This window comes from Pezoporus occidentalis, unplaced genomic scaffold, assembly GCF_034315485.1.
Source record: "Pezoporus occidentalis ecotype Australia unplaced genomic scaffold, CSIRO_AGI_Poc_V1 ctg28, whole genome shotgun sequence".
In the NCBI taxonomy this organism is placed as follows: domain Eukaryota; kingdom Metazoa; phylum Chordata; class Aves; order Psittaciformes; family Psittacidae; genus Pezoporus; species Pezoporus occidentalis.
Genome location: NW_026914718.1, coordinates 2642031 through 2665690, shown reverse-complemented (window position 1 = coordinate 2665690; position 23660 = coordinate 2642031). Strand labels below are relative to the sequence as shown.

At 39.8% G+C, this 23660-nt stretch overlaps 1 protein-coding gene across 3 annotated transcripts in view; it reads left to right on the top strand.

The window, feature by feature from the left end:
* Positions 1-23660, top strand: part of CNTNAP2 (contactin associated protein 2) — a 1014729-nt gene that overhangs the window by 253659 nt on the left and 737410 nt on the right. For 2 of the 3 annotated variants that reach the window (XM_062625372.1, XM_062625373.1), the window contains exon 1: positions 6709-6800. The exons of the other annotated variant lie outside the window; for it this stretch is intronic. The gene's annotated coding sequence lies outside the window, so the exon portion shown is untranslated. Of the gene's footprint in view, positions 1-6708; positions 6801-23660 lie in introns of those variants that run through there. 3 annotated transcript variants of the gene reach the window in all.

Below are 23660 nucleotides of genomic sequence, written 5' to 3'. Positions count from 1 at the left end.
GTATCAGAGAAAATCTATAGCTAGAAGAAGATGTAAACAAATTCCAGGTGAGAATGCAAACAAGTGTGGGAAGATGGTGGTTTTCTACAGGCTGATGAGGGTATTTTAAATTGGGATGTTAGTTTGAAATTACATTTCAAAGTCTCTTTGGGATCTTCTTCACAAAGATGAGAAACATTGGGACCCAAGGTGTTAGGAGGAATGGCCACCATCAGCACATGAAAGCGACAATCTGAAAAGTTCACCAGGAGAGTGCTGTATTTTTGGGTTAATTTTTTTTTTTTTGTTGAACCCTTGTATATATCTTCCAGATTGCTTGTGCACATATGTACTAAGAAGGCTCAGCTTTTCACAGAAGTTTACAAAACCACCCAGCATTATCTCCTCCTAATAAGGAGAACTTGGTTGTCAAGTTTTTTGTGACTTCTTTGGTGCATTTGTTCACATTTTCTTCCTACTAAAAGGCTTCTTCTACTCTTTTGAAATTCTATCTTATGCCTTGATGTTTTCTGCTCATAAAAATGACTAGCTTAATCCCAGCGTTGCTTGGAAAAATCACTGAGCATTCTGTAGATAAGCAATGAAAGAAGATGTGTTCAGTTGAAATGCCAGCCCAACTCATTACAGTACTGTAATGAGTCACAGTTGAGATACGCAGTCTTTTCTTTGTCTGTGTGTAATGGACCATCATCCCAGCTTTTTTTGTGCTGCCTTGTTTGTGGAACATCCACCTCAAAGAGCAAATGGAGATATTTAATTTTAAAAATAAGTAATAAGGCAGGTACTTAATTAAGGTTATATGGAGTTCTAATGTCGTGTACATGGTTTCATCAGAATTGCTATCTTTACCCTTTTTACCCTTCCTGCTGGGGCCATTTTTGGTATAACATGAAAATACTGCTTGTTGCTTTTTCTCATGCCGATCATGAATTCAATAGGGATCAGCTCCTGCCAGTAAAGGCTGCATATTTATGTTATTGATTGGTGGGGAAGGAAGCTGAGGGCTTTTTGTATTGTGCTATAAAATTAATAAATAATGATTCATTAGGACAGCATCCTGCAGCTCAGGGGTGAGCAGTACTTTGGTATGAGGGTTGTACTGCTGGTCTGAATGTGCCTGGGATACAGCGGGGGCACTGCTGTTGCAGTACGTAGGAACACGGTCCTAAACTCTGTCCTCTGGGATTTTCCCTCTTCCAAGGCAGGAGTTGGAGCAGCAGGAAGCAGGCAGCTTGTCTTTGCTATCTCTCTGGGGACACTTCTTCCTTCATCAAAATGGTGAGGAGATCGTTTTGCATAGGTGTGCAGGGAGTCCTCAGGTGGCAGGAAAAGGAGTGAGGTCACATTATCTTCGTTGGCTGAGATACAGAGATCATTGCCATGTGGTTTCTGTTGTAGGTAAAGTGTACTGGAGACCGCCAGTCTGCTTCTGCTATGGAGTATGAAGTTAGGAAGAAAAAGTTCACAGTTTCAGCCTCCGGCAGAAACAGTGCTCCCTTTTCCAAATTATTCAATAGTGCTGTAATTGCTGTCGGTAATCTGAAACATTTTACTCTTTTGGGGGCTCTTTGTCTCTTTTAACTGTTTGGCACTGATAGTGCCCATCCCTAATACAGCCCTGATTTCAGTCCTTCCTTAGGCAGAATTTATTTGATATCTGTACACTGTAAAAATCTGAGCTTCAAGGACACAGCTGGGAGGTACTCAGCAGGCAAATTATCAAGTATGTTGAACTGGGAGGAACATTTACAAAATGCTTTAAATCTGGCTGTATTGGAAATACATATTTCTTTTAACTAACTTTTGAACCATCACAACATTTGTCATCATGGCCCCCTCAGTGTGGTCTGGCGGTGGTGGTTTCACTCATTTCAACAATTCCTAGCTCATTTAAATCCATAAACAGTAAGTAGATCGGAGCATTTCAGTGAGTGGCAGCAAAATTGCATAAACATGAAAAGACTGATAGGCCCAGGGCAGTTTGTATTAGCAGAGATTTGATATTTCACGTGACTGACAGATTTTCAAGATCACAGCATGTAAACCATGTTGGCAGGACAGCAGGGAGACCTATATGTAGAGGATAGTACCGGCTATGGACTTAATCAGCCCTAGGGATTCCAGTGCTTTTAATTCAGCCAGCAGTATGTAGGTGCATAGTGTCAGCTTTTACGTGTGATATGCCTGAGGGTGCTGTTGTTGTGGTGGCCCAGAATTAAACTTGAAAAATGGATGAGTAGAAGGAGAAAGTAGCAGCATACAGTAGGTATGCATACATTGAGATCAGTAACAGCACTGTCACCCGTTATGATTGCCAGGTTCCTTCTTTCAAGGACCAGCTGATACCTCAGATACCTGACCTGTTTCAGTGAAATTTAATTTCTCTCAGTGATATTTTCTCTAGTCCACTTCTGGACTACAAAGTGTCTAGCTTGCATCTGAATTTCAGTGCAATTCATCCTTGGGAATTAATTCCTGCTAGTGGCTTTGGAGGATAAACAGGGGAATGAATAACAGCATTCTGAGTACAGTATGTCACTACAGAATAAACAGAGCAGAAGCAGGGAGACAGATTGTCTTTGTGGTGCGACAGTGGCCAAATATTTACATTTTCTGCAGCAAAGCTTAGCACAGAGGAGTCAGCTTCTCAGCAGGAGGGCTGTTATTAGAAGCTTGAGTTTATACATGTAATTGAGAGACTACCGCTGATGTAAAGAGTTGAAGGTGATCACCTTTTATGTTAGATTCATTAAAAATAAATAGTTTCTATTTCATTCATTGAAAAATGTGTTAGGACCTGCAGGTGGACATGATTTGTGTGTCAAGCTAGCAGTCTGCAGAGTAGATAGGAACTTCACTAAAGCTCTGGATGCTTCTCTGAATGAGAAACAGGGAGTGCATTATTTCAGTGCATTGAGATTTACATGGTAGTAGATACAACTGTGCTGATTGCTGCTGAAGCATTGATGGAGAAGAAACACTAAGAAAATGGCCCTTAGAATTTCAGGTATTGGTACAGATAGACTATATTTAAGATGAAAAGGACTTAAAAAATGGAAATCATAAAGGAAGGCACCAAATTAAGTCTATGTAAATGTGTTTCACACCTCCTGTCAATTTGTTACCTTCTCACTGCACAATATCCTACATTTCAATTTTGCTCTTGCACTTTTTTGGAACATTTTTGATGATTCGTGCCTTTCCCTAGATGTGGGGGCTCTCTCTGTTCTGTGCACTGGGTTTCCAGCCGAGACTTTTGTAAACAGTTGTGTGAACTGCCTGGAGTCACCCAGAGGATAATACACGTAGAATCCATTCCATGTGGAGAAAAAGATTTTAGAGTTTCTGCTTTCAGTTCATAATGTCCTGTGAGACTAGTGCCGACAATGTCCAAAACATTAACTGCAAGTTACACCAGAAACCCGAGAGAATCTTTGAGGCTTGTAAGACACAGCAGCTCTTCTCAGTGTGAACAGAGGAGGTAAGAGTGCTGTCAATACGTGACGGGCTCCTGGAGAGATCTCACAAGTCAGAAATTTTGCCCAAATCTGGCTGAGTACGTTGCTTTCATGACTTATATTCTCAGTCTGGTGGAAGACACCTTGACTTCTTGTTGTTATTTCTTTGAGAATAAAAACATTTCTGCCTTTGCTGTGAGTGTGGTTATCTTCGGAGAGCTCCACCAGAAACAGTTTGTCTCTGCATTTGCTCAGTCTGCAACTTTTGCCTTGACCCGTGTAAGGGATTTGGGAATCCGGTGGCGATGATAAGGGACAGGCTGTACTAATGCACAAACATTCAGCTACTCTCAGCAGGAAAGGTCTTGTCAATACGAGGAATAAGTAATGTGCTAAAGATTTACTGTCAGGTGGCTGTCTTGACCACAGCAGGGTGGAAACTTGCAGCAGTGGGATGGCCTTACGTACTTAGGTCACCTGTGTTTACTTTGATGAATGTGTGTAGTATCCTTGGTCTGTATTATTACACTGAATTGAAAGGAGGCTGGAACAAAATGATTTTCACCATTAACAGAGAAAATAACACTCAAATAATTGGAGCTAGAAGGCATCAGCACTGTATCTTCCACTTCTCAAATTTCTAACAGAGTACCCTGCATTGAAAAACTACTGGTTATGATATTTGCAGAACAGAAAGAATGATTGAACAGAGTTGTCCCATGGTCACTGTGCTCTTATAGTTCTTTTCATTAATTAAAATTGATGTCAGCCGTTTGGGGTTTATGCAGCTTTTAATTTATTTTTCTTCAAAGAGAAATGACGTGGCTTTTCTTATGTGATGCTTTTGGACATCTTTTAAGGCACTGGGGGAAAATACACTTGTCTTTTACAGTCACCCCGTTGGTTGTTAAGAACATTACTGGTTTGCCTGGTGTTTGAAATTTGCCTATTTTAAAGTGCACTGACAGAGGCCTTTACATGAGTTACTGTTTTGTCACTCAGAGTATTAGCGGCTAATTCTTCACTTTACTCAGAAAAGTGTCTAAAGGAGAGATAACTTTACATCTTCATTCCCTTCCCCTTTGCATTACCCTGTTATAAGGCAGTGGAACAGCGACTCTACGAAGCATCTTCTGGGCAGCTTCTATAGCGTGCTGGGTTGTCAAGTGCTTCCAAGCTGCCCGAAGCAGTAGTAAGGTTTTCTGAAAGCCCTAAAGCAATGTGGTGTGCCAAGGGACATTTTTAATAATTCCTTCTAATTGATATATGGTTTTGTGAGTTTCTGTGTCCTCTTAGATAACTGTGCCTTCTCTGCATTTCTGACCTAGGTCTGTCACTATTTTAATAATGAATTCTGTTTCAGTGGTGGCTCCTGGGCAAGAGGTGCACTCAAAGAAAACCCGCTATCCCAGATAACCAATTTTAACATTTTAATCAGATGTGCATTTTTACAAACTACTTTTCCAAACCTCTTAAATTGGAAGGGTTCTCCAGATTTTGGATGAAGGTCTTTTGGACTAAGTGTAAAATCCAGACAAAAATCAGTGTGGTCCTTCAAAAATGTTTATTCTGATTTTTGAAAATAATGACTTCTCATGTTTATGACATGAAAAGCATGAAAATTCTTGGTGGTTTGGGGTCAAAGGCCGGTTATACTTCATCGTACGTATATTTCAATTACTTCTCTGTACTTTAAAGGAAGATCATGTGTATCCCAGGGATTGACCATCCTTGATTAGCTTGATTCCACTAAGGGTTACAAAAGAGGTCTCGCATCCATTGCTTGCAAGATGGAAGAGCGTGGGTTCAGAACTATGGAAACAGTCTTCAAGTATTGTTTTATTTCAGAAAACTGAAGTATATTTTTAAAGACTTTTAAAAATACTTTTCAGATACTGTGAATGAATGGACAAGTGAGCAAGATGCTTTTCAGTAACCAGCAAGGGTACTGTGTGCCTTTTCTGGCAGCATGAGGCAAACCACAGCCCATTATTCTTGACCATCATGCGTTTCCACTATCAATTACAAATACAACTCATGCTGCTATCTGCACAGCATGCTACATGCCAGCTACATTCAGATACAGTACGTGTAATCCTGATAGCAAATATGCTGGGAATAGAGTGTCACTACACTCTCCTGCACTAAAATGTGACAAATTCTGGTGTTTGACTTAGGGTTTATTTTTTCACAAATAAAAAGTAAAGACCCCTTTGTCCCCTTTTCCATATGAACTAAAAAAAGAAATAGATCCTGTATAGGCATTATAAATATAATTCTCACTGAATACAAAAAGCAGGTAGCACTTGGTCAGTCTCATATGGAATACTTTTGCAGTGCCAGGTGCTTCTGGTTTGGTTGGGTTTTCCCCAGTTAAGATCATTAAACTGGTCAAAATGTTGGGTGCATTCAGCTGTCAAGACAGGATACATCCTCTTTCCTTCAGCCTTCAAAGACACAAATACTCAATAGCAGCTATAAATAATTAAATGAAAAGCACCGTAACAGTGTTAGCTGCATTAAAAAATGTTGAAAACTGATGCTGGCCCATTGTAGGCACTCAGGGTGGAAGAAAGGGAGTTAATTTAGAGCAGACAAAGAGGAGACATCCTTCCTTGACTTTTTAACTGTTCGAGGTGTGATAATACATAATACATACCTGTATTTCACAAGAAGCAGGATATGAGCAGATATATTTTGTTCCTTTCTTAGTAGGAGATACAGAAAAATGAAAACAAGAGCTGAGTCTTTAGCTTTCTTTAAGAAATACTTGGAAAGCCAGAAATGAAGCTTAAATTTGTCTTTCTGAATATTGCTATGGCTACAATAGTTATCTAGAGCTGAGGAAAACTCGGCCTCTGAGAAACCAGGTAATGTTCTTAGCTAAATAGCAACTCTGAATGTGTGGAGGAGTAGATGTGAACCAGGTTTTTCCCTTTCTATTTTATGGCCACACATACATATCCTTAGTTCCTGGGTTTCCATGTTCCTCCCATTTTATGTAGTCCTCAGCATCATTAATGTTGGTTTTGTTGTGGTTTTCCATGTCTTATAGACAATATTAGACTAATAGTGTGCAAAGCAGAAGAGGAGTAGCTCTGAAAAGGCAGAGGAGGTTTCTGAGGCAGTGTGTGGCTCAGGTGGCTTTCATTATTGCCTCTGCAGGCACAGTGATTGCCAGCAGCCACAGCTGGAGAAGAAGTGTCCCTCACTTAAGTAAGGTAGTAGAAATAGAGGGGAAAGTGAGGGGTGGTGTCCTTGAGTTTATGTTTGGGGAGAAAATGAATCTGCTGGTGGTGTCCAAAGCTGCAGCCAGAAGATTAGAGAGCAAAAGGAACTGAGGTATTTGGAGCTTGAGGCCAGGGTGGTGGAAGGCTTTTTTTTTTCCCCTGGAATGGGGTTGGGAGGGTGTGCTGTTGTGAATGCTGCTCTAACTCCAAGGAGGAACTTGGGATCCTTTCAGCCTGGAAAGGGAAATGAAAGGTGAAGTGTGAAGTATGTCAGTGTTTTTTAGAGAGCATTCTGAACTTTGAAGGTAGAAAGGGCATTGATGTTTTGTTGCATCCCACTGTGGCGATAATGAATTTGTACCGCAGTCTCATGGTAGTCTTTCAGTGTTTCAACCTCAAATCCTATAGTCATACAAGTATATATACATATTAAATACAAGTATTCCCTCTGTTACATGTTCTTCTTGCTTCTCCAATGCTGGGAGAGGCTGTCTGATGGTGGGCTGAGGTTTTCAAGGTGCGGGACAGGCTTGCTGTGCTCTGTTCTCTGTAGATAAGAAGCAGAGGTGTGTTGGTGCAGTCTACTGGGGCTGCAGCTTGGCAGGCGACAGCCAAACGTAGCTCTGAAAAAGTTACTAGAGGAAAAGTAAGAGAAATAAAGGAAATGAGTGATAGAAGAAATCATATTGGTTAGGGATCAAGGGTTTGGGGAGAGTGGTTCTAAGCTGTGAACCTCTAGATACTGATGCTTCTTCATTTTAGTGAGTACCCCTTATCAAGAGGATGAATTGCAAGAACCAGTAGAAGAATAAATACCGGCTGTTGCATAGGTTGATCTAATGGTCAGTAAGGTTTGCCAGGGCAGAGATGAGAACGTATGGTGGTTTTGTAAGGACTGCATGTTGTAAAATCTGATGCAGGATTGTAAGGTCCTGCTGACTCTGCCAGTTTATTGTGAAATAAGTGGTTTGGGGTCACTCAAAATATTACCACCACAGGTTTTAGCAAGAGTAGTAAATTGCTAGCAAATATTTGCTAAATACAAATTTACCAAAGCATGACTTGACCAAATTCAATGACAAGGTGCACTCTATTAATTGTTACATGGGTGAAGTACACAGAGGAAAATCAAGGTAAAATCAAGCTTAAAAATGACTGATGCAGAGAACAAAGGCACAAAGGGTAAGGGAGATCCTCCCACTGAATTACATAGTTCAGATTGAGCCCTCTTGCTTTCTAGACTCCTTACAGAGCTTAGGTGAGACTGAGTGCAATCTTTTTCTTGGACTTCTTCAACAGTTTATGTCTAATAGAAAACAGGAGAATTTCTTTATTCCTTTTATGTCAAGTCACAAGGTTCAGGATAGACCGCCTTGCTTTCTAAGCTCCTGATGGACCCTAAACACATACAGCTGAGTCTAATCTTCATCTTGTACTTGGTTAATAGTATTCCCTTATATCATTTCACTGCAGAGGGAATTTTTACATGGCTTTATCAGCAGTCTGCAGTTTTAAGGCGACTCTTAACACTTTGGAAGTGAGTCAACAGAATTTACTATACTTGTTGTAGCAATTTATACACACATATGCATGCACAGAGAGATGCAGAGACATTTAAAACTATCTGTTAAAAATTACGCTTGAGTTCAGTGAAATATTCATATCAGATGTCTCAGTACTTCTCAACAGGGGAGGGTTGAGCCTCTGGGGGTGGGGGGACTTCAACCCAGGTTTCTTTGTCAGATCTCAGTAGTGCTGATTGTTGCAAACTTGAGACCTTGTGAGCTCTGAGAGGTGTCCTACACAGAGGGAGGTGCTGGTCACAGCCTGCTGTAGTCCAGGAGAGCTAAAAGGACCTCATGTAGGACAACTGTTCATAGGGTCACAAGGCGATTGCCTTTAGTTGTTAGTAGATGTCTATCCTGGCTGCAGTCCACTGGAATAGAATGGACTAAACTTGAGTCAGCTGGGCTACATTTCAGTGATTTTTATCATCTTTTATCACATTGGGCCTTAATATAATTTCTCCTGACTTGGTCCTTCCCCATGTTATCTTAACTCTTTTTTGTGTCAGTGTGTTCCCCAATTCCTTCTTCTTTTCCCCACAGTCCCTTTCCAGTAGAAAAACCAAAATACATGAAAGAAATCCCATTGGCATTGACCCTGCTGCCTGCCCTAAGTTTTATAGTGATTCATGTAAGTAGTGTTGAGGTATATTCTGCAGCTGGCTTTTGTTTAGATCTTGTGGAATTTTAGAGTTTTGAGTGTGGTTTTCTTTTAGATTAGTGCTAAAGAAACCCAAACAAACAAACCCTCACTGAATGTAGTTAGCAAATAATCAGTCTGTTCACACGCATACAAACAGATGAACATACAAATACAAACACCTTTTCTTTCTCCCTTCCCTGCTGGAGGCAGTTCAAGGCACTTTAAAAATGTGTTTCATAATAAGAAATATGTGTTTAGAAAGTATTGTTGATTTTAACTTGCTTCCACACCCTGAAGTAGGTTATGAAATAGGTTGTTTAATGTAAATCTCTTGGTTATTTTACATTCTCTCATGTGACGGTGCTTTATTCAGAAAATTATTACACAGTAACTTAATTTGTAAGTTAGGTTGATATCATTAATATTAATTTATATGCCTTATTAAACTGTAGTAGATTAATTAGAATTAAAGGAAAAATGAGGCTGTATTGGAATGCACGCTGTCGAGCCTAAAATCAGACTAGATAAAATGTCACTTCCCTATTAAACTGATGTGTGTTTCAGTTTTTGTTAAAGGGCAAAACAAGGGCATATGCCCATTTGCTTTCTTGTGTCAGATCAGCTTTTGCTGCTTTGTATTCATCACAGGGCTCCAGCATGAATAAGAGCATGGAGCTGGCTTTTCTCCTCTGGTTCCCATATTAAGTTCTAACTCCAGGTTAGAAATCTTTGAAAGGTTTCCTGTGTTCAGTGGATAATTCTGTGACTGGTGTTAATGGTTAGAGGTCCCAGCTGATGCCCAGTTACTTAGTAGATTACAGTTTCAGCAATGTCTCAATTCATATTAGCTTGTTCTGAAGTCTCTCAGATAGTATTTCCCTTCTAAGAATGGGTAATTCATGTTAGAAGCTACCTTGGGGGAAGCATTGAAATGTTTAAGTGGTTGTTCCAGTTTTTTTGACAGTAGAGTATAAAAATGCCAAGAAGAGGCATTCTCAAAAGATTGATAGTATTTTTCTAGTTTTCTTTCACAAAGAAAAATGAAAGATTGTCTTCTTCAGAGGGCAACACTTCCATTTTCAGTCTGCGAAAAAATACTGAAATGGAGAAAGGAGACAAAAAGAAAGTGGGGGGAGAAGGGTGGTGGAGAGGAGGGTGGGCAGTTACATTGCTTTTTGGTGGGGAAAGTCCATTTGGAGACTTACACTGACAGTGGTTTGTGTGTCTTTCCCAATCTCCAAGTAAAAGAAGAAATGACCAAGATTATTTTACAGGTTTATTACTGTTTTCAAGTACAGACAAGAATGGCTCAAGCTGGTATTTCCTTTGACAGAGTGAGTTCTTAAATGGAATGTGTATGTGTCCACTCTAGTAACCCCAAATCTTAAATTGGAGACTAAATCTTCTTTTCTGGTCTGCAAGAATAGCTCTTGGGGTTCTTTGACAGCTCTGTCTATGACTTTATCAGAGCACTATGCTATAAGGTATATTTATACCAAGTATTTGCTCAGCTTGTCCCTGTGTTCCTGGCAAGCATTATAAGACAATAACATTAAACTTTTAATTCACGGTATTATTTTGTGAGCATGACGTGTGTCGTTCATTCACAATGGATTTTACCCTCTAAAAAAAAAAATCCAGGACTTTAATCTCCTTAAACTCACCCCCTGTAAGTTTGATCCGTTGTTTGTAATAGTTACACATTCTCCAACATTACTATTTATTTATTTGATAAATGTGAATATCTTGAATGTGCTTCTGAGTTTCTTTAGACCATCTTGGACACTTGCTTCCAGTGCTTTCCTTACTTAGGTATGGTGCTTCTCACTCATCTGATGATACATTAATTTTAATGTATTTTCCCTCTGGTGGGAGTTAGCTTTGCACTCGTGTTACAGTATTTCTTTCTAAACAAAACCCTGTAACTTTAATAAGCTCTCATGAGAAACCATACTTCAAGCTTTTTCAGATCCTCACCATTTGTTATGGCTATTACTTTGCTTTTTTTCCTCCCCACCCTTTAATTAAATCAAAGGAAATGATCACCTTTTGGCAGAGTGGTTTTCTCATAAATATTCATGGTGTCGTTCTGATTTAACTGTTTCTCCTTTTTGTTTTCTTGTGCTGATCATCCTTAACCTTCAGCCTGGTTTGTCCTAATAAATAATGGATTTTTCTGCGAACAAAAAAACATATCCATGAATGTTGAAGTGTTTTAAACAATTAAAGTCTAAATGCACAGCTATCAAACTGACTTCACAGGAGGCCTAGCAGTAGAAAGCTTGCTTTTAAGAAAGGATATCAGAAGATGTTTCCTGCCAGAGGTGGAATGAATTACAAGGGTAATCTTGATAGTCAAGACCAAGAATGTAAATGTGCATTGTATTTGCCAGTATTTTTTAAGTGACAGCAAGGTCATTTCCGATTTACTTGGAATACTTTACTAATAATTTGTGTGTTTATGTATGTGCAATATGCATGAGATCCCTCTGCCTGGTTGTGAAAAGATGTTATAAGACAGGGGATAGGAATACAGAGAATTCGTTTGATGGGGTCAGGTGGCTGCTCCACAAGAAGATTGCCATTAGAAACCATAATTGTGGCCTTTTATTATTCTGCAATTTTTCATTGTATGTAGAAGCAGAATATGATTTTTATGTGTTGATGTAAATCAAATCTGACATTGAACAGTTACAATGTACCTTTCGTGCTCAATTTTCCAGCATTTCTTTAGTTTCTATACAGTTGGCCATAGAAATAATCCTGTTTGTTAGTTCTTGATGTGATCTTGTGGCTTTGCAGAAAGGTTGATGTGCTATGTGTATTTAAAGGAATTGCTACCTTTGGTGGTCAGTGTGCTATTTTGAATCTCATGGAATATTAAATCTCCACCTAAGACTTGTAAACCCTGATGCTTGGTTCTTCCAGCTGTGTATGGAGTGAGCTGTTTCCCTTTTGGACAATGAAATCAACTGTCTGTGCCATGGGAACTAGTATGTTGCTCAGGTCTGGAGATATAACTGGAGTACACTCTTGAGAGTTTAGTGCTCTGAGGTGTTATTTTTGACCTTGTTGTGACATGAAATAGACACCTGTCTTGGTTACTGCCTCCTACCTCTACCTTTGACATTTGGATTAAGTGCTTATGGCAGTTGCAGCTATGAAAAGATGATGGTGCAGCTGATACTTTTGGCCTCTACTTTCTTCAGTGGAATCTACCAGCTCATTTGAGACTTCAGATAGGGTTGTATTCATGGAGGACTTAAGACCTTCAGCACAGGTGACTAATGTTATCTACACTCTGCCTAATCTTAAATGCTTTTTCAAGGCTGCTGTAGACTTGATGTTTCCAATGTGGTTTGTGTGTAGAGCACGTTTTTACATTGTTGAGTATCTCTCTCTGTATTTAATACTGCCTTACTAAAAGGCATTGAAGCTACCATTTTTGTCTTCCGTGTATTCTGGCTTTGTGTGTCAAAGTCAGCATCTTGTCCTTACCAATTGATTTTGATTAGCCAAGTATAACTTGGTTCAGTGATAGAGGTTACCTTAACACAATCTCCATGGCTTGAGTGCTGTTCTCCCCTGGCAACCTGCACTAAAAGCTAGTCTTGTAACAACCTTAACATCTCTTCAGCAGTTGTCAATCTGCCTTTAAAATTTTGCTGAGGGCTTCTCTTGTATCAGTCTTTGCTTTGCAGCCACTCAGTCTTCCCTATTGCTCCATTGAAAACGTGATTGCATACTGTTTCTTACTGATATGAATATCTTAAGAGCAGCATACCTGGTAGCTGCATTTATAGGAAAGCTTAAACATACAACCAGTTTATTTTGATTATTCTCATGTTAGAAGACTTGATTCTTGCCTATAAGCATTTATGAATGTAAAGCGTTGGTATAAATAGTGCAAAACCTTGTAATGCTTGATAGGAAGCGTTTCTGTGAGAGCAATGTGTTCTGTAGAAGAACAGGGGAAACAGAAGCTGTTCTTACAGTAGGAAAAAATAAAAATAAAAGCAGCCCCTTTTTGGGCCCTTTTATTGTGGTTTGCAAAAATAGTTTTACTAGTAAGCATCACAATATTGGAACTGTTTCCTTACCAGCTAACTAATCAACCCTATAGAAACAGTCATGCTATCACCCAGTAGCTACTTTGTGGTCTACAGATACAGCTTCAGTCTATCAAGGCTATGAAAGTTAAAACACAGGACCCAGGAAATCAGTAAATGCACACCTGAAGAAAATTATACACCTTTCAATCCTGCTCAGTTTTAGCTAGGAAAAGATTACTGAAAGAAAAGAATTGGAGAAAAACCATCTTTCACCCTCCATGACGTGCAAAAAAAAGGAAGAACAACTACACTTAACAACTTGCATTTCACAGGGATAAATGTGTTACTTATCTATGAAACATTCCCACCCTGTGTTAACTTGTAATGCCTCTCAAAATGAGTGCAAGCTGACTATAAAGGACCCTAATTCCTGATACAAGGGAAGGCATAACGCCAAAATAAAGGGCATCAACTTTTCTTCATTTGCAGTGAAAAAGGCAGTGCCGAGATACGCTAGAGGCTGTCATCCAGAAGGATAAACAAAGCCCCTGCTTGGTATTAATTAAAAGGCTTTAGAACATGAGGAGTGTTAGACACTTAAAGAGAAATTTTTAATTGGATTAACTACTGAACAATTTCAAGTTTAGATTACTTTGTTTTTTAAGGAAAAACAAGGGAGATGAAGGTTCATTTGTAACAGGAAAGTTTTAAAGTAAAATGACACTGAAAAAAGTAATCATATCTTGGCTGTGTTTGTTACACCTTTGGATAAAAATGGCTTGTCCATGGTCTTGGCTGACCAGTAGGTAATACACTTAGCTGTGGTTAGCACTGAATTGTTTGTGGTGCAGGTGAGGGAGTTTGATCTTTGTTCAGGGAATCTTTTCAAAGGGATAAAATCCCCAGTCAAAACCATTCGCTGTGATGGTTACCAAAATGACAGCACCCTAGTCTTTGTAGTGGGAGATTGAAAAATATTGATTTGGATCTGAGCTTCAGAAAGCCAATCTAGACATGGGTTTTGATCTGAAATTCTCATCCATCCACCTGGATGGATGGGAACACTTGCTTGATTACATCCAAATTTTTCTATTTATTTTTTTTTATTATCAGAATAATGAGGCAAATACTTCTGTTACAGTGAATGGGTCCCTATGAAGTGAGGGTCTGCTCTGTCATTAGGAGTCAGAGTGCAGGTACCCTGTGCTGTGGAGAATCTTATGGCAGCAGCAGAATATTAATGCAGGCTGCTCTGATATGGACAGTTGGAAGCCTACAGGTGCTACCTCTAAACAAGAGTTTAGAAACTGCCCTCGAAGTTCCGAAATCTAGGAAAACTTGCTTGCTTTATACTTGGAAATAGTATTCTTGGGCAAAGGCTTCTCTTTCAGAGTAACATCATCATGTCTTTCCTTAAATAAAACAACATGATGTGCACTTGGAGTCTAACGATGTAGTTTCAAAGTATTTCTTTTTGCATGGGTGACTCATTTTTCTTGCTATACTTGAGTCAGTCAAACAACTGAATGAAGCCAGTCTCTTTGCAGAATCTACTGTTTTTCTACTACATCAGTTAAAACCTAGGAGAAACTTTGGTGCTTGCATAGTCTTAAGTGTGACTTGAACAGGAGCCAAAAAAAGCAATGAGCAGTTTCTCAAATCTGCCTGAAGTGTGAACAGCTGGGTAATAGAAAGCACAGGCTATGGGTGATTGAATCAGTGCTAATGGGCACTGGTGGTGCAGAGTGGTACACAGCCAAAACAGGACTTGAGTGGGCAATGTGGTAAGCCAGCTTCTTTTATAGAGATGCAAGGGGATCTTATAGCAATCTGAAAATAGAGACTATGTTTATCTATCAGAACTCTGAAAATGTGTCTTAAATCCAGCAGGATGGAAAGGGGACAGATTCCTGGAAGTAACAGGTTGAAAACAAGGGAAGAGAAAGCAAGTAAGGAAATAGGGGTAATACTGTGATGAAGGATTGGAAATTGCTTGTCTTCTGGTAGCCCAGTTTGGAATGGCACACTGGTTTTTAAACATACCCCAATTTATATACATTAAAAACTTTAGGCATTAAAGTGAACTCCTTAATTTTTTAGAACAGGACTTCCATTCAGGCTTTGAAGGACAGGTGATGGATGAGCCCATTTCAAACATGTGTGGTGCTGTGTACGTTTGATAAAAACCAAAGATAACTTGTGAAGACAAAGTGAGTCTCTGTCTCTTGATGGGAGGCGAGTTCCACTAAAAATCTTCTGCACAATCTCATCTTGCTTCCTCATTGGTGTCATGCAAGTAGTTCAACTGAATGAGTAAATTGATGTCTTTTAGTCAAGAAAAGCTAACACAAAATGTCTATGTCAACACACTGAGTAAAGGTGGAGTAGATTAGGAGAGCTGTACAGGGAAATGTGGCTTTTGTAGGAGGTCTCTACAAGGCTATTCGTGTAGGCTTCCCCATGGGAGGGGATTGGAACTAGATGATCTTGAGGTCCTTTCCAACTGTAGCTATTCTATGATACTGTGCCTTTTTTCGAGGTGACTGAAAGGTAGCTATGGGGACCCAATCAATGCCTGATCACCTTTCTAAACCGATTATAGGGGGTGAAAGATAACTAATAGAACTGTAGCAGGATTATATTTTAAAGTCATTTACGAAAATTTGTTGCTTACTACCTTAAAATAAGGAAGAGCGTTTGGTACACATCCAGAACTTCAAAGCCAGGAGGATAGTATAACTGTGTTCTGATCTCTTGTACAATGAAGTCTATGGAAGCTCACCAAGTGCTTTTTTTTTTTTGGTTTGGGACTGTTACTTTCATGACTCTGAAGGCTTTGAGAGGTGGCAGCTAGGATGGGTTAGATTTCCTTTTGTAAACCTTTCCACAACACAGCTAGTCTCTGTTTGTCTGCTGGTTGTCTGCCCTTGCTCACTGTGGTCTCTCGCATCGGAATGTCTTTTTGGATGTCAGACAGTAACTTTACGATTAAATCCCTTTAATGATCTTATTGATAAAATAATTCAGTTCATATAATGTTCCCTTCATGCATGGTAGGCTTTTGGTATGGCTAATGTACATCATCTCCTGAACATTTTAGATGTGCTGAGAAACTTTCAAAAGCAGAGCCAGAATTGGAATATCATTGATAATTTCACATAGATCACAAAGATCATTTCCACATCTCTTATTAAAGCTTGGATAATGGAGTAGTATCTCCTTACCCAGCATTGTTGTCCCACCATTTAAGTACCTGATGCTTTCATGGTTCTGCTGTTCACGTTATTTTGATGGAGTTCATATGCAGGTATTTTCCAGTATGACCCAAATGTTTTGATTGTTTTGAATTTGCAAGTCCTTTTCGAACTTGCGCATTTCTTAAATGCACTTCCTCCTCTGGTAAGTTTTGGGCTGTATTTTTTATCGCTATGTAGGGATTTTCTGTTTCACTTTGTTTCAGAAAAGTTTCCATGCATTTCATGTCAAGACAGTATTTTTTAGTCGCCTTTCCCTTTTTCCATAAGCAATAAAAGTTATTTTTTTCTTTTTTTTGACAAACCTCTTCTGTTTCCTGAATTTCACTTTGAGGCAAGGGGAAAAGGTATAACACAGTTCTTGAAGGGCAAGGGCAAGTCTTCCCAAGGTTGTTAGTGCTATCTTACGCTACTAGCCTGAACATAACGTTGCTGACATCGTGATGTATCATCCCATGCGGAGATATGCTCTCATGCAGTTTTGGTTTGGAAGTTGGGTAAAGCTTCTACAAGTTGGTGTCCTTATGGTGTCCTTATTCCTTGAAAATAGGATTTCATGAGGTCCGTTTAATCTGTAAAGAACTTTGAACAGGAAGTGAAAATGGGAATATTGTGCATCTGTGCTGAAACTCATCTGAATTAATTTCTAATGGGGGGGGGGGGGGGGGGGGGGAGTCCTGGTTTTGCTCAGATGATAAGTCCTAAGCATCAGTGAAGCAATGTATCATTTCAGCTGAAAAATAAGCAGTGATTGAAAGCTCCCTTTCCATGTTCTCTGCAGTCTTTAAATGTGACAAGTCACTGTTTACAAAGCTTTGCTTTGACCTTTTTCACTATTCATAAATATACTCTTGCCATCTTATTACATGGTTCAGCGGGACTCCCGTACTTGCTCGAATGTCTGTGTAAATATATCTGATCACAGCTAGATTCACATGGTAATCTAGGCTACTTGGGTTTTTTTGTTATCATGACTTCTTCCCTCTGATGTACTTTATGTTACCCAAAACGTGATCGTGAATGCAGGGGGGAGAGCAAACCAAAATACTAAACTTGAATGGTTTTATAGAATTGGGGCATCTTACTTAATCAGAATTGGAGCACTAATACTCAAACTATTAATAATAATAAAGCTAGACAACCAAAGAGCACTACAAGCAGTGTGTATCCTGTACGGTCTGGTTTTCTCTGTTTTCCAAAATGGATTAGCTAAAGCTGGGTAAATCTCTACTGTCAAATGAAATAGATTAATCTTTTCTGTGAATTTGTAATCGTAGTCAAGAAACAAAAAAGCTTTCTTTAACGGGATTAAAATCTTCATTGACATCAGGATTAATATTTTATTTGCATACAAAAAAAAGTCCCTTCTGGATCAATATTTTAATAACTGTTTAAAGTTCTTAACTCAGAATTTCAGTATAATGAACAGTTACTGCTACCTTTCTTTTCCGTAACTAAAAGTGATAGTGCTTTTCTGTTCACTTAATTTTGTAGTGCCGCAACAGTCTGTTGGTACCCAGAAGTGTGGCATCCCTTTCATTTTACCCTTCATGCCACTGCTTTCCATCTTTAACTTTCAGCTATTTGAGTGTTTCTGCAAAAATATCATCTCTATGTCAGTGTTACCTGTAACATTATTCTTATTTTGTTTTTCTCTAATTTGTAGAAGCAGAAAGTATTTATTGTAAGTGCAAATGGGGGCCGGGGGGGGGGGGGGGGAAGCCTTAAGCTGACAATGCTGAATGAAAAATGCTGTACAGATTGCCACACTGTGGCATTGTTATTTTATTCTGTCATGCAACCCATGTAATAGAGACCATTTCAGGTGCAATAAACAATCTCTCATACAACCAGAGCTGTGGTTTAGTGCATGTAGAAGCTATAAAGATATCCTCTGTTGGAAAGGAAATGTTGTATGAGGAGTATTTCGGGTAACATTTCTTTTCTCTGTGTTCACTTTCTCTCAGAAATGAATATTGCTTCTTTATGCTATCCTCTTTTCTGTTTGTCACTGCAGATAATAAATTACATACTATATTTCTGTAAAAGTTCCGAGATGTTTACTGGAATGTATTCATGCTTCCTGTTTCCCCTTTCTTGAAAGGTACATGTATTTATGAGTGGGGGGAGAGAATGCAGGATGGCGAGTTCCTTTTTAGTGAGTAAGGCGATCATCCTGACATTCATAGCTATTGAGATTTCAGTCACACCTTCCTCCTTGTTAATGTTGTGCTGAATTTTCTAAGGGACTGGGAATTAGTCTGATTAGCAGCTCTCATTTACGGAGGAAAGGGTGAGTGTTTCAAAATGGATTTCTAGTTTTGTTTCCATTCTGCATCCAAGACACCCCTTTTATGTGAGGGATGCAAGTACATTTTTGGCCAGGTCCCGAGGAAACTGTGTTCAAAAGAGCCTGAATAATGACATTAAAATCCAGGTGATGTCTGGAGTGATAGACGGGATGGTGTCTGTTGGTTAGGAACAAGTCAGAATGCAATCTTCTGATTTAGAAGAATGAATCATTCCGAGAATGAGGGGGAGGTGAGCTGCTTGGGCTGTAGCTAATCCAGAGTACCAGGGTGCCCTTGAGAGCTGGGTTGTTCCCTTGAAGCAGAGGGGACCAGATACTCCCATAGACTGTGGCTTGGTGAGGAGGAAAGTCTCTGTGAGTGGCTGTGTATCTTCCCTCAAATGACTTGCATCCACAGAAGGCTGGTGGCAAAGGAAACACTGTGTTGCTGCTCATGCCTGGGGTTCTGCTATGAAGTAAATAACATGTTGGTGTCAGATAAAGCTAAACAGGTATCACCCCAGTAAGTTGGACCTAGAACTATACCTGCTACGCAGGATTGCTGGGGTGAAGCTGTGGTCTCTTTAATCTTTTTCGCTTCTCCTGGCCAAGCTGATACATGCTTGTGCACATATATTTCCTGACTGCTGAGGACAGTCCTGTTCTTTATTCTGTTATGGGACTGTTCAGTGACCTTTAAAGAAGCCTTTGGCTTGGACAAATCCAAGCCAAGAGCTAGGCATATGGCATCATAGTGACTTGGCTATTAGGATTGTAGTATGGGATCTCTGGGTTCCCAAATTGCTTATCCAACGAAACTGGGGGAAAATGTGGCCCTTTCTGTGGAATGACTTATTTGAGATTGTCTGTGCAGGGTGACTGACAGCAAGATAGCAGCAGTCATAGCTTCCTTCAGGTACCACAAGTGTCACCCTGGGGCTAAATCACCAGTCAGCTGACACAACTAATGGGTGACTGCAGAATGCTTTTAATATTAAAAATCTCGCCCAGTTTGAAGGCTGATGAGAATGTTTGATTACAAAAGTGTCATCAGGCATCTCGAGCCAGATGGAGCTATCAATTGCATAATTATTCCTAGAAATTAAAGCATGTATGAATATGGGTTTAAATCATTAACATCAAAGGTTACATTTGTATAGAGTACTGTCGTAAGGTTTCTGTATCACCTGCCATTTAAAGTATGTGCAATAGATCTTCAATGGGACTCGGCATAATGTGTTATTTGCCATATGTTATTTCTCTGTGGGTGGGATGGAATGAACCTTAATTTATTATATATGAAAGCTTGCTATTGAAACTAATTTGATCCCGTAAGAATTGGGAAGCCGTTGCTGAGTTCCAGGGAATAGCTATGCCAACTCCAAACCTGGCTTCTACAGCTGAATTTCTGGTAGGTTGAAACCAGTTTGTGAAGGATGTGGTATTCCAGAACAGATGATATATTTGTGATGCTTCGGACATAAGAAGATGCTTGGCAAAACGAGCTGCCTGATGCACATCTTTTGTGTTGCCCTGGGAGGCTCCATACACTTGGCCAGTGTTGCTGAGTGCTGGCAGGCATGCCTGGGAGCCAGAACCTTCTTGTTGCTAGGGCCTGATTAAAATGTTTCTTCTTAGAACCATAAAATTTCAGTTAGTAAAACAAAAAGAATTTTCATGCCTGAATACTTTCTTATTATTCCTCTGACCCAGCCGCTAAACAATACCGGGACAGAACACAAGGTGAACCAGGAAGGTTTTCAGACAAGGTTAGGTGGTCCCTTGATTTCTAGTAGTGTTGAGAAAGACTATTACTGAAGAACAGTACTAGCATTCTGCAAGCTTTCGCTGTTTATTGGAATGCATTCAAATGATGGTAATACAGATTTTATCCTGTTTGAGCACCGAAGGGTTTTTTCATTGGGTTTCTGTTCTGAATTCTCAGTAGCTGTTTTGGCTTGTTTGCTTTATCCCTCTGTGTCAAAGCACTTCCTCAGTTGAGCATCCAGGGAAATCCTAAATATAGCAGAGTTGTGGCCAGCAGGTACAGCTCTACATTATTGAATACCTACTCTGGACTTAAAATACAGCCTTGGAGAAAGAATTCGTCTCAGTCAGACTGTTCTTACTTACAGATGTGATATTAATGATTATTGTGTCTGCGATGTCTCTTGAATTATAAATGTTACTGAGGATGAATTCAGATACTTTCATTGTACATTAAGTAATTAGAGTACCCTTGTAATGGATATTTACAGGTGTGCCCATTGGAAGAGTATTGCAGTGTTCCTTTTATAATTTTAATGCCTTTTAATATTAATTCCTTTTAGTGATAAGGTCTCATACGGCACTCTGCTAGAAGGTTAGGAAAAGGTAATTCATCTTCAGCTTTTTTGTGCCAGATTAGTTTGTGTGGAAAACAAGCTACAGCGTTCTGCTGGGAATGAGAGTATAGCGGGACTTAATGGTGGGGGGACTGGCAATTTCTTTTCAACATGGGGGAAAAAAATACTAGACTAAAAAGTGTGTGTATATTGTAATCATTTTAGTTCAGCTTCTCAAGTGGAGTACTGGGAATAAGGTTAATCCCATAAAAATAAGCAAATAAACCAACTCCCCCTTATTATTTATCTTAAAGCAGAGATGCTAACAAGTACAAGCAATTTCTCTTCAGAAAACGAGCTTAAAATTAACAGTGTTGGACACTTGAGTTTATAAGCCTGCTGCTGCCCCAAGAGATACACTAACAGAAGCATATAACTGCTTTCTTTACAGAACTTGGGAGACTTGTATTTTTAGTGATTGGAATAATGTTTTTAAAACAGAGGAAAGACTGCAATAAATAGGAGCAAACTACTAGGAATACTGATTAGAGGCAGCTGTTACCTAAGGGTGAAGGTCATCAGCATGCACTCTGCCGCTGAAGGCTTGGGGAAGGATATAACACACGTTCTTTAATGAATTTTAAGTGTTATGACAGGTCTTGAAGTGTATGCTCTAGGAATAGGTCTGGAGATGAAAGATCTGGCCCAGGAAATGGAGGTCTGCATAAAGGAGCTGTAACTTGTAAAGATGCTAAGTGGTGTTAACGTAATCATGCCATTAAGCAAAGCAAATTCAAACCCAAGAATATTATTTGTCCTAAAATGAGCATTCACAGTATCTGGGGGTATGCAGAGTTGGGATTACAGCCAGTCACATTGGTAGACAGTTGTCCTTGATTGCTCACAGGTTGTTGGGTATGTGACCCTGAAAAGGAGTTTTGTAAGGAGAGAATAGAGTACCCTAGAGGAAGGCAGTTGAAAGTAAGTGTAAAGAAGATGTGACAATTGAGATAGAGACTGTCGGAAAATAATTTGGAGGCAGCATACATCAAGCAGTGTCTCTCTTCAACTGTGTCTCATGTTAAATAATGTGATGAAACCAAAGGGTCAGGGCTATGCAAGATGGTGCCAAATATAACTATTTAACTTAATGGAGAATGTGGAGCAGAATAGCTGTATTAAATTTATGGAATGGTTTGGGTTGGAAGGGACCTTAAAGCTCATCCGGTTCCAACCCCCTGCTATGGGCAGGGACACCTTCCACTAGAGCAGGTTGCTCCAAGCCCCTGTGTCCAACCTGGCCTTGAACACTGCCAGGGATGGGGCAGCCACAGCTTCTCTGGGAACCTTTTGCCAGCGCCTCAGCACCCTCACAGGGAAGAACTTTTTAATGTCTAAATTGACGTTGAGAGTGTTTTGTGGTAATACCAGTGCAAGGTGGAGAACATGCGAAGTGCAGAAATGCAGGAAAAAAGCAGAAATAATTTATTCCCAAAAACACACTTACATAAAGATTGAAGCAGTGTGGTAGTGAGCACCTTAGTCGTCCCATATGTTAAGTGAGGAACAGTGTTTGAAGGATCTCTCTTGGGACAGATTCCAGAGACCCTCAGGAGGCTCTGATGAGATGCTAACTGAATTTTCCAAGCCAAATTATAAATACCTTGATGATTGCAGAGTTTGAAGAATATTAATTGTCTGATTGACATCGGAAACTTTCATAACACTCCTGTTAAGACCTGTGTTTTACCACTAAGTTCATTTTGGGCTGTTGTGTAACACTGGTATTGTTTAATTGAGTTTTCAATTGGATGGTAATAATTTGTCCCCATAACCTGACCACTCCTGGCTTTACTGGTCACACAGTGTGCCCGTGACGTGAAACAAACTTTGTCCCTAATGTAATTAGAAGAATGAAATGATATCCTATGACCTGATACACTTGTCAAATCACAGACCTTGATTGCTTCAGATAGCTTTGCTCACCATGGTATAGCTGTGCGTTTTTGGTTTTGTGAATTAGATTCTCTGATGGGCCAGTGGTGCCTATCCAAGAGACTGCAGTGTACGTACCTGCAGAAATTTAAATGTCCTTTGGAGCCGAAGAAATCTGCCAGGCACAATGAAGGTGAGTGTCTTAATTTCTCAGGCAGGCAATCTGTCAGCTATAAACCTGAGCTGCTGGCTGTACCTGGTGAGCACAGACATTGTTTTCTTGCACATCACAACACCCAGCTGGTGACTGACTGCCCCTTTCTATGCTGGCAGGCGCTTTAAAGATGTGATTTCTGGGCTGCTCTCCAGAGAGAAGGGTCTCTGCTCAGGTCAGCTTCTCTTCCCTGGGACAGGGTGGCATGGGGCCAGGTCACAAGTGCAGGGAAATCTGCTAAGTGCACAAGCGATTCGTGTTGGTTTGCCTCCTTATGCAGGAGAAGGGAAAGAGGAGCTTAGCGCCATTATGCCTCCCCATTCTTTCCCCCAGTGTTAAAGGTGATGCAGATGCACAGAATCGGTTGCCTGAAAGGACAGAGGGAAAGAAATGACAGTGATTAATTACTTGGTATCTTTGCACTGCCTCACACACCCCCAGTATGCCCTCTACACCCCCTGAGAAGGTCTTAGTTACCAGCAAAAAAAATAACCTATTTTTGTGGAAGGCTTGAAAACTCATGGTATCTCAATACAAGAATAATTACAGATCAGCATGATTCTCTTAGTTCTGTTTAAAAATTAGACATTGAATGTAGGCTTTGTCATCTTTATTCCTAAATAAGCACACTTTGAGTTAAGCTCTGTAAGTAAGAATTAAACTAGAAGTGTGTCACATGACATTATAACTTTCAA